We start from the raw sequence: 11,937 nt of genomic DNA on the forward strand, positions 1-11,937 counted from the left end.
AAGGCAGCCCTATTCAGGGAAGTTTTTAATGTGTGACATTTTAGTGTATTTTTTGTCTTTGTTGAAAGCCACCCAGAGTGGCTGGGGAAACCCAGCCAGGTGGGCGGGGTACAAATAAATAATAATAATAATAATAATAATAATAATAATAATAATAATTACAGTATTATTATTATTATCATTATCATTATCATTATTATTATTATTATTATTATTATTATTATTATTATTATTATTATTATATTTCTCTGTTCCCCCTAGTAAGAGGGAGCACAAGGAAAAGCTTGTACTCAGATTCAGAGAGGCTTGCGATGCAAAGAATTGTCTCCTTATGGTGCATATCTCCCCGATTCGAACCCACACCTCCAGGACACATAATAAGCTGTTAAGGATTTGAGGCGTTCAGTCACCTCTCTCGCACTCCATTCCATTCTCATGTTTTTTAAAATTCATTTTTTAAAAAATAACTGTTAATTTACAAACAAATATGCAAGTCATTCTACTGCCATGAGTAGAAACCTTCACCTTATTTAAGGCAACCCATTTCAGTTCCGAAATAGCAAGCATTTTATTGTTAGGCGGAATAATGGCATGTTTACCAGGGAATCTACCCTTCTCCCCAGAGAACTTTTGCAATCAGAGTCTGCTCCCAGTAAATATATTCATCCCAGATTTAGATTCCAGTCAGCCAGTGCCGAGGGAGTGGCTTGAGAGGCCATCGCACAATCGTGGCTTTTTGAACCTTTTAATCACCCTCAACCCACAAAGGTTTCCTGATATATTAACCAGCTTCACACATTCTTCATGGCTGGCATTTGTGCCTGGAGCTCTCTCCCTTAACACCTACATGATACGTCTTTCAGATTCCTCCATTAAAAAACAAACTCTTTGTCATGAATTATTTTTGCCACCTCTAGCACCTTTAGTCTCCAAGTTTTTCTACTCAGGGAAATGACCAGCTGTTCTCCCTGGAAGGACAGATCGTGAAGCTGAGGCTCCAATACTTTGGCCACCTCATGAGAAGAGAAGACTCCCTGGAAAAGACCCTGATGTTGGGAAAGATGGAGGGCACAAGAAGGGGACAACAGAGGATGAGGTGGTTGGACAGTGTTGTTGAAGCTACCAGCATGAGTTTGACCAAACTGCCGGAGGCAGTGGAAGACAGGAGTGCCTGGTGTGCTCTGGTCCATGGGGTCACGAAGCGTCGGACACGACTAAACGACTAAACAACAACAACCACAAAACTCCCTGAAACTATTTGTCTGTAGTTTGGCAGGTTTGTTACCTAAGGACATCTCTTTCACGCCTGCTATTTTCAGAATGATGGCCCACAAAACACTTGGGGAGATTAAATTATTCCTATTTTATCCACCCTAAAACTCTAAGTGCTGCCCTTATGCAAAAACCACAGCAGCTATCATGCTGACATTGGCCCAGGATTCATTCCCTCAAAAGGGTCTGCCTGCAAATTTCATGCAAATCTGTGATAACAAAAAGTTCTTGATGTTTTCTCTTTTTTAAAAATAAAATGTATCTGTTAGTTAAGCTGTTGGACCTCTCCGGAGGAGCTAGTATGCCTGCAAATTTCATTCACACCTGTCAAGAGGAGGCGGAGGTATAGCAATTTTTGATGTCACAGTAGCAAATGTGGGTTGTGAAATAAAGTAGACCTCCAAACTGTAATGGCTGCTGTTGTGCGGAAACTGGATTTGTGCCCTCAGAAGGAGACACCTTACCTGAAATTTTCATCCAATTCTGTCCAAAAAATCAAAAGGTTTTAGACATGTCCTTCTTTTAAAATAATAAACTTTTAAAAGGACTCGACACAAAAACCTCTGCACCTACGTGCCTGCAGTTTGACAGGGTTTATCCACCCCACATAGCCTAATATGCATTCAAATTTAATCCAATTCTCCCCCAAGAAGCAGAGATGGTGGCCATTGTCAATTCTTCTTATAAGTTAATGGTGTGAAAACTATGTCCATGCCCTTCTCTCTTCCTATTTCCTCCTTCCTCAATGTCATGAATATAAGAAGGGATGTTGCTTGGCACTCGTTGGATGTGCTCAGGGCATTTCACAATGGCCTCTCTCCTGGCACCTTCCCCCAATCAAAAAGGACGTGGACCTTGGCAGTGATGAAGAAACTCACAGATGGAATTTATTTGATGAAGACATTGGTTAAACAGAACTCTTTTTATTCTGCTAGGAATCTTCTTTTATTGCTTTTGGGAATCGGAATCGACAAGATAAGCACTCACTTCCTCAACATCAATCATTCTGGAAAGGTAAGACTCGCTGAACTGTGGAATAATTTCTTTCTTGCACACGATAGACCTCTTTTAGATATAAGTTTCAAGATGGCATTGATCACTTTGTTACGGTTTGTTAAAAATGTGTTTGTATTGTGTTCTTCGGTCAATCTATATTTCAATGATAGCTCAAGGTCTCTAAACTGGACGAAGACAACTTAATAACAATTGAGGAACAGAATTGGGATCCAATAGGTCACTGCTGGTGCGTGAAGCACAGTGTATTTGACTCCCATGAGATTTTATGTTTTCAGAAATACACTTTAAACGTTGGGAAAGTAATGCTTCCTAGGCAAAACTGTAGAAGTTCAGTCATATTGTTCATAGTTTTAACCATAGTATCTGAAATAATGAGATGTGACCTGGGCTTGAATTGGGTATTAATTAATTTAATTTTGTTGATTGAAACTGTAAATTAGAATAATGAATTTATCAGTTCCCTAAAGATGGTTTGCAACCATTACTGGGAGACATAAACAGTAGTCTCCAATAATGAGTGAATGGCTTTTTAACAAGCACAGAGATTGCTAAAATAGTCAAATTGACACCAAACATAGTCATTTGCTAATACCTAATAAATACCACAGAGGAAAAATCTGGTTTTATTGAACTGTGGACATAAAAACTTTGAAAGGAACTTAATAACGTAAACTGCATTTGCAGCTTCTGTATAGAACTCAAGTTATATTGTTATACACACCCACCCACCCACCGTATTTTTCTGTCTATAAGATGCCCCCATGCATAAGAAGATGCCCCCTATTTTTGGGGACTCAGATTTAAGAAAATGGGGGGAGATATATCTGTGTATAAGATGCCCCCCAATTTTTGACATTTTTTTGGGGGGGGAACCTAGTCTTATACATGGAAAAACATGGTATATTTGTTAAAATAAATACACGAAATTTCACAAAAATGCAATCCCCAGCATCTCAAGGAGGAGAGAGACTTCATCAGGTTTTATTGATTGGAGTTTAAAGGTAAAGGTAAAGGTACCCCTGCCCGTACGGGCCAGTCTTGACAGACTCTGGGGTTGTGCGCCCATCTCACTCTAGAGGCCGGGAGCCAGCGCTGTCCGGAGACACTTCCGGGTCACATGGCCAGCGTGACATCGCTGCTCTGGCGAGCCAGAGCCGCACACGGAAACGCCGTTTACCTTCCCGCTGGTAAGCGGTCCCTATTTATCTACTTGCACCTGGGGGTGCTTTCGAACTGCTAGGTTGGCAGGAGCTGGGACCGAGCAGCGGGAGCGCACCCCGCCGCAGGGATTCGAACCGCCGACCTTTCGATCAGCAAGTCCTAGGCGCTGAGGCTTTAACCCACAGCGCCACCTGCGTCCCCTTGATTGGAGTTTAGAAATTACTTATTGTAATTGTTGAGTGGATTTCTGTTTAATTTTGAAATGCGGATATTTAATATTATTCTATATTATTTTAATGAATGTTGAATGTTATTTTATTTGCATATTGTATATTGCATTATGCATATTGTCTTATTTATATGATGTTAGCCGCTCTGAGCCTGGCTTTGGCTGGGGAGAGTGGGATACAAATAAAATTTGTTATTATTATTATTATTAAGGTAGGGATGGGGGGAACCCGTCTCAGAAGCCCTTGTGAGCTTCTGTGAGTCATAGTAGATTAGCACTCCCCAACCTGGTGCCCCCCAGGTGTTTTAGGTAGGTGCAACAAGTCTCTCACTTCATTTAGGACAGCTTATGCACTCCTTGTGAACAGAAATTATCTGGTCCACAGCTCAGGCGTTCTGCTATGCTGCCATACCCACAAGCTCCAGCTTGGTAGTGGAAGGATGTCTACAGGTCTCACAAGACGGCTGTTTTCTCACGCTTCATAGTTCCTTCCCCCAAATCTTCCTCATGGGCCCCATTGGCAGAGCTATCAATAAGAGTTAACACAGAGCCTGCCATTAGCATGTGCATAATTCTGTGCCTCACCCCAGGCTTAGTGGAAGAAACGGAATAAATCACACCAACTCAGTCCAAATTTGCTAGGGCTGAACAATCGGCTGATTAAAATAAGTTTGAGGGACTTAAAAAGAGCTTCTCTCAGTTACCGTATTTTTCGCTCTGTAAGATGCACTTTTTCCCTCCTAAAAAGTACAGTGGTGCCTCGCAAGACGAAAAGAATCTGTTCCGCGAGTCTCTTCGTCTTGCGGTTTTTTCGTCTTGCGAAGCAAGCCCATTATCGGCTTAGCGTTATTAGTGGCTTAGCGGCTTAGCGGATGAGCTGATAAGCGGCTTAGCGGATGAGCTGTTAAGCGGCTTAGCGGATGAGCTGTTAAGCGGCTTAGCGGATCAGCTTTTAAGCGGCTTAGCGGACCAGCTGTTAAGCGGCTTAGCGGATCAGCTGTTAAGCGGCTTAGTGGATCAGCTGATAAGCGGCTTAGCGGATCAGCTGATAAGCGGCTTAGCGGATCAGCTGTTAAGAGGCTTAGCGGATCAGCTGTTAAGCGGCTTAGTAGCTTGGGAAAAAGGGGGGAAGGGGAAAACCCCCGCAGGAACTCGCAATACATTTTCATCTCGCGAAGCAAGCCCATAGGAAATTCGTTTTGCGAAGCACCTCCAAAACGGAAAACCCTTTCGTCTAGCGGGTTTTCCGTCTTGCGAGGCATTCGTCTTGCGGGGCACCACTGTAAGGGGAAATGTGTGTGCATCTTATGGAGCGAATGCAGACGGGAGGCTCTGCTCAGCACTCCCTTTAAAAAGCCGCGTGGAGTGTGTGTGTGGCTCTTGGGGGCTTTTCCCCAAGGAGGGAGAAGGGACTGAGGCGGTCCGTCAGTCCGCGTGGCTCTTGCTGGCTTTTCCGGTAGGTGGGGGAAGGGACAGAGGGCAGCCCCTCAGTCCCTTCCCCCATTTCCCGGAAAAGCCCCCATGAGCCGTGCTCCCTTTAAAGAGCTGCACAGAGCATGTGCGCGGCTCTTGGGGGCTTTTCCGGGGCTGCAAGCGCCACACACACGCTCCACGCAGCTCGTGAAAGGGAGCGGTGAGCAGAGCCTGGGATGCATACAGGCTCTGCTCAGCGCTCCCTTTAAAGAATGCACTAGGTGCGTCTTATGGAGCGAAAAATACGGTGATAGGCCAGAAGATTTGAATTCTGCTTGAGATCTGTGCCAAAAAGAAAAAAAAAAGAGACAAATTGCAGGCTTAAAACAGGCATTCTTCAGAAACATTGTAAGTTCCAGGAATGTTAGAAGGATGTTGGAATGAAGTAATGTGGTTTTAGCAGAAACGATATAAAAGATTAGGTAAAAAATGATTTTTTAATTGGTGAAACGAGAATGTAAAATTATAGTACACTAAGATAAATGATTAGGATAAAAACCAAGCTGGAAAGGATTTGCTGAAATATTTAATTGAACTAGAATACAAAAAAGGGAGGTGTGAGGAGGTCAGGGAAACAAGTAAATGAAAGACAAGACATGGAAAGATGGAAATGTTTTTAATTGTTTTTACTTTCCTGTATTTTGTATTTTCTGTCTTCTTTTTTTATTGTTTTTCTTTCTTTTTTCCTCATTTTTGTAATTTTTTTGGAAACTTTAATAAATATTATTTATAAAAATAAAAATAAAACAGGCATTCTTCTTCTCTCTCACAGAGAAAGGAAGACCCTTTCTGAGATTATGCCTGTTGTGGCGCATGCATGCGTCAGCTGAAACATGGCACGGCACCTGTTGTCCTCTGATTGTTGCTGGACCATGACTGCCATGGGCTGCAGGGCCACTCTTAAAAACCTGTATTTCTCTGAACTTTGCAGTGTGGTTTTCTAGCCAAGCAATGGATACATAAAAGCATATAATAGGGTAAAGTGTTCATTAAAATGCTTGTATTAGTGGGGTGTGTGTCATTAACATGCATCATAGTAGGGAAAACTGCTTGCAAAAATGTGTATATTAGCCAAAAGTGCCATACAAAAATATGTTCGGTGGGGAAACATTTGTTCGAAGATGCTGACCAATTTTAATGAAGATTAATGCAAATGTGGAGAACTGAATTTGAGGGTGGGGAAATAGAAAACCCAGAGATGCAACATTGACACCTTTGCCCACCAATAGTTATTATTAATTATTATTATTATTAATTAATAGTTAATATAAACAAACAAATTTTTACATCACCCTTCATCTGTAGACCTCAAGGCAGTTCACAACATTAAAAAATAGCTTATAATCTGAATACAGTCACAGGACTGATTTACCTAGGAGTCTGTGGTCTGAAGAATATATATATATATATATAAATAATAATAATATTTTATTTATATATATATATGTAAAGGTAAAGGGACCCCTGACCATTAGGTCCAGTCGTGACCGACTCTGGGGTTGCGGCGCTCATCTCACTTTATTGGCCGAGGGAGCTGGCGTACAGCTTCCAGGTCATGTGGCCAGCATGACTAAGCCACTTCTGGTGAACCAGAGCAGCACACAGAAACGCTGGAGCGGTACCTATTTATCTATTTGCACTTTAACGTGCTTTTGAACTGCTAGGTTGGCAGGAGCAGGGACCGAGCAATGGGAGCTCACTCCATCGCAGGGATTCGAACCGTCGACCTTCTGATCGGCAAGCCCTAGGCTCTGTGGTTTAACCCACAGCACCACCCACGTCCCATATATATATATATATATATATATATATATATATATATATATATATATATATATGTGCTTTCGTAGATTACCAGCAAAACAGGGTTACGAAGCTAATCCAAAAAGAAACACCCCCCAAAAACCAAGACACAGAAGAAAACAATGGCTTGGCCCTCCTTCCTTATATCAAGGGCACTACAGATAAAATTAGCAAAATCCTCCATAAACACAATATCAAAACAGCCTTTTGCACCAACCAAAAAATAGCCAATATCCTCAGAAACCCCAAGGATAAAATCCAGTTGGAAAACCAAGGGGTCTATGAAATACCCTGCAAAGTCTGCCCAGCCACGTACATTGGACAAACAAACAGACGAATAAATGCACGTATCGCAGAACACAAGAATGCCGTCAAAAAAGAAGAAAAAACTTCCTCTCTTTTCCAACACATGAAAGAAACAGGACACGAAATTAATTTTGCAGATTCCAAATTGCTCTTTAACATGGAACATCACCACAAGAGAATAATCATGGAAGCCATCGAGATAGAGAAACACCCTCACAACATGAACAAGCGTGACGACACATCCCGCTTGCCAGACATCTGGAAATTAGCCCTCCCCACAAAAACTGACACCAGATCCAGAGGTACACAGAACGCCATCACCAATCAACCACACCAGACCCAAACCCAGACCCTCTCCACAGATAAATTACAGACACCATCCAGTAGCCAAACCATGGTGGCACCTCCGGATGCTGCACCCCCCTGCAATCCCTACACAGATCTGGCTGACACAGGCCACAAAACCACAGCTCGCCCCTATACACGAAGCCAAGCCAGAGCACAACTAAGTGCAGTACAGCCATCTTCTCAGAAAAACTCTTCACAAAGTTCAAGAGGTCAAGACACAAAGACTTTAGCAACTAATCCACACCTAATGACCCACCTAAGTGGTACTCAGGATATCACTCAAGAAATCACTCAAGATATCCCTCAAGTAATTAAGGAACAAAAGAAGAAAAGGCACACTAGCCTGGGAACTTCCTCTCTGCCCAGAACATTGGAGGCTATACACCACACCCCCTCAACAGTATTTATAGGAACTCAAACACTGAGATCCTGCTCTGTTCCAGTAACAAGAAGCCGAAAGCACCAGCCTGAAGATGACGAGTGAGACCTCGTCGAAACGTCGCCTAGACACCCCAACTTTTACACGGGAAGACACCCGAGGACACCAAAACCTGCATATATATATATATATATATATATAAAATCTAGCAGAATAGCAGCAGTGCTGGAAACTGCAGCAGCACCACCACTGATAGTGGGAGCTCCTTGCAGTCCATTTCCAGCACTACTGCTCACTTTATTACCCAGCCTCTGGTGGAACCTGGTACCGCCTTGCTGCTGCATCTGCAGAGAGCAACGAGGCATTTGCCGTGTCACCAAAGATGCTCTAGCCCAGGGGTCAGCAACCTTTTTCAGCCATGGGCCAGTCCACCATCCGTCAGACCATGTGGTGGTCCAGACTATATTTTGAAGGGAAAAAAATGAACAAATTCCTATGCCCCACAAATAACCCAGAGATGCATTTTAAATAAAAGCACACATTCTACTCATGTAAAAAACACGCTGATTCCTTGATCGTCCGCGGGCCGGATTGAGAAGGCGATTGGGCCACATCCGGCCCCCGGGCCTTAGGTTGCCTAGGTAAAGGGACCCCTGACCATTAGGTCCAGTCGTGGCTGACTCTGGGGTTGCGGCGCTCATCTTGCTTTACTGGCCGAGGAGGCCGGCGTGCAGCTTCCGGGTCATGTGGCCAGCATGACTAAGCTGCGAACCAGAGCAGCACATGGAAACGCCGTTTACCTTTCCGCCAGAGTGGTACCTATTTATCTACTTGCATTTTTGGTGTGCTTTCGAACTGCTAGGTTGGCAGGAGCAGGCACCGAACAATGGGAGCTCACCCCGTCACGGGGATTCGAACCGCCGACCTTCTGATTGGCAAGTCCTGGGTTCTGTGGTTTAAGCCACAGTGCCACTCACGTCCTTAGGTTGCTTACCCCTGCTCTAGTCATTTGCCCATTTGTTTCTGGTCCTATACAAAACAGCCACCAGGTGGAGATGGAAGGCAAATGACCAAGCAGAGAAGCAGCTGGCAGCGCTGAGGCTGGATTGGGGCGGGTGGTGAGAAGGGTTATTTACACTTGACATTGGGTGCAGAAGGACGATTAGAAACACTTCCCTCCGCACAACACTCATTCCCCAATCAAATTATCCTCCCATCAAATTAGGAAATGGCTGCCGATGCTTTGAAATAAAAGTGGGAGGGCAGCTGTGCTGGTCCTGGGGGGAAGGTTACCGTTGGCGTAGTCAAAGTCCGGTCCTGGGTCACTAGCCTGGAAACAGTTCACAAGGAGCGGGGTGAGGTCCGAAGCAGGAAGCCGGGCGGGGACAGGAACACTGGAGGGTCAGGTCTGGGTCCGGGCAGGAACAGGTACTCAACAATGACGTTGCTCCCGCAACCTGGGACCGGGCTGACTGGCCTTTATCTTCTCTGAGGCCAGGAGCAGTCCCGGCCCCCAGGAGACCCGCCTCTCCTGGCCTTAAGGCGATCACTCCTCCTGGGAGAAACCAGTTCCCTTCGCCTCTCTGCCCTGAGCCTCTGCAGTTCAGGAGAGGCTGAAGGGTTACTGGGCCCAGGGGGAGACTCACCTGTAGGCACTGAGTCCTCAACCACCTCTGGAGCCAGAGTGGATTCACCTGGTGCCTGCTCCTGAGGATCCGGCACAGGTGCAGGCACTTCAGAATCAAGGCCCTGCCCCAGTTCAGCCGGCCCTGGAGGCGGGGACTCCTGTGCAGGCTGGGATTCCTCCGGTTCAGCCTCTGAATCGGATTCCCAGGCCATGACACCAGCAAGGGAGGATTACAAGAACCAGCCATGGCTCTCTCCCACCTCATGGGTAGCTGGGCTATCTCCACCTTGCAAAGGCCCAAGAAAGGGCTTGTCCACACCTTGGCTTAAGCTGTCCAAGGAAACACGATTTTACCGCTGAATTGGACCAGACAGCAATCACGTTTCCCACCGATCACTGTTCCAATTCACCAACAAACAGCGTGTTTCACTGGGGAAAGCAAAAATCGCCTGGACCCACGCCTAGGAAAGCCCAGGACAAGCAGCAAACCTCTTGGACCCGTGTTTTCTAGGTGCAAAGTGTGAGCCCAGCACAGTTGAGCCCAGCATAGACACGCCGACATGAATTGATCCCAATTATTTCACATAGCCATTCATTTTAATGGGTCGTCTCTGAGTAATGACTCCTTCAGAGGTCGGAAGCAGCCTAAGGGTGTGCCAGTGTGTTAGGTTGTGTGAGAGGGTGGCACACCAGGGGTTAATAGCTGTTGCAGTTGAAAATAACTGGAGAGCGGACGCTCTCAATAACTGTTTAGTAACCAGTCTTCTGAGAAAAAGGAAATGGGGACTCAGCAAAAGAGAGAGAGAAAGAGAGAGAGAAAGCTGTGCAGCTGAGGGAGACCACAAAGAATGGAGGACGCAGATTGAGGTCACTGAAGGAGAACATGGGAAGAGAAACTTGCCCTCTTTCCATACTCTGTGAAAGGACTGACCTAACACATGGAGTCCATTTCCTGTGGAGCTTTGCTTCAGCTGTTAAAGTGCTCTCCAGCCCTTTGGGGATTTCCAGTTGGTTAGGGGAAAGTGTCCAAGCTGGCTGCACTGTAATGAGAAACAGAAAACATGCTGCAATCTCGCATCTGGAGGCTGTGGGAGCCCGCCGTGAACAGTGATTTCCACTCTGGTGTTGCCACAACACCACGTTCTGAATTGGAGAAGAATTGCCCTCAAACTAGGGGGCAGGCCACTGACACTGAGTGTGCAGGAAAGCAGGGCTGGCGAGGACATCTGGAAGCTGAACATGCCAACATGCCAGGGTGCAGTTTATTTGAGGCAGGCCCGTCCTCCGTGCCCCTCACGCCCGCTAAGCAGAGGTGTTTTAAACGCTAGGAATGGCAGGGGTGGAAGCAGAGACCTTGGCCTGTGAAGTGAAACAAGTGCCATGAAACTGTCAGATCCTCTTCACTCAGCCATATCCTGTTTTGAGAGACCAAACAGCAGCAAAAGGAACAAAAACTGCATGGGAAGAGGATTTGATGCGCAACATTCATTGTGTGTGGGAGGTGCTGAAAAACAAAACAAAAAAATCTTTCACATAATTAATTGTGTGTTATGTGTGAGGGAGGAATGCAGAAATTCCCAAACATGGGAACACAAAAATCTTTCCAATGGTAGTGGAGGAAAAGGAAGGAAATGTGTCCACTCTTAATCACTGCCTGAGCTGTGTGGGTAGTGAGTTTCCTGACCTCTCTTCCTGCCTGGGCTCTCCAAGAATCGCAGGAAATTAGGCTTCTGCTGTGGAAAGGGAGAGACAGAGAGAAAAAACCCCAACCTCCTTCATAACACGGAGTGTAGAAGTTGTCAACATCTCCACCCAGGAGAAGCAACACTTAGCTTTGCTGAGAAAATGACAAGTGAGATTATTTCGATCCTCGCCGTCAAGATTTCTACGCCCCCTGCTGAAAATTCAATTATCTCCAGTTGTTTTAAGAACAGGAATAAAAGAAAAATGCATACCCGCTTCATGATAAGGCAAAGTGAACGTAATAGTGGTGGACGGTAAGGAGAAGAAGAGATAAGAATGGTCGCATCCTAGGAGTTCTTGAACTAAACTGTCGTTTTCTTTCCAGTTAGACAACCTGTTAAATGGGGCGGGGGAGAATGCTTGGGTTTTGCACAGACTGCTAAAAGGTGTGGTTTTGTTCTCCTCATCACCTGGTGACCTCAACCACACCTATTGCAATCTCAGTCTCCCTTTTCCAGGCTCATCCCAAGTTTTAAAAGTGCGGTGGAAAACCCAGCAAAAATACTTCCACACCATGCCTTTAAAGGACATGACTTACCCCAAAGAATTGTGGGAACTGTAGATCTCTTTCTCCATATG

General features: G+C 45.1%; 1 long non-coding RNA gene across 1 annotated transcript; it reads right to left on the reverse strand.

The window, feature by feature from the left end:
* Positions 1 to 3,906: 3,906 nt before the first annotated feature.
* Positions 3,907 to 11,606, reverse strand: LOC309363685. The gene is made up of 3 exons (XR_014165538.1): positions 11,571 to 11,606; positions 10,547 to 10,655; positions 3,907 to 4,205 (listed from the first exon to the last, which is right to left on the reverse strand). It is a non-coding gene; the product is annotated as an uncharacterized lncRNA (long non-coding RNA).
* Between the last annotated feature and the right edge of the window lie 331 nt (positions 11,607 to 11,937).

Source organism: Podarcis melisellensis (genome assembly GCF_964234715.1).
Source record: "Podarcis melisellensis genome assembly, chromosome: 1".
NCBI lineage: Eukaryota > Metazoa > Chordata > Lepidosauria > Squamata > Lacertidae > Podarcis > Podarcis melisellensis.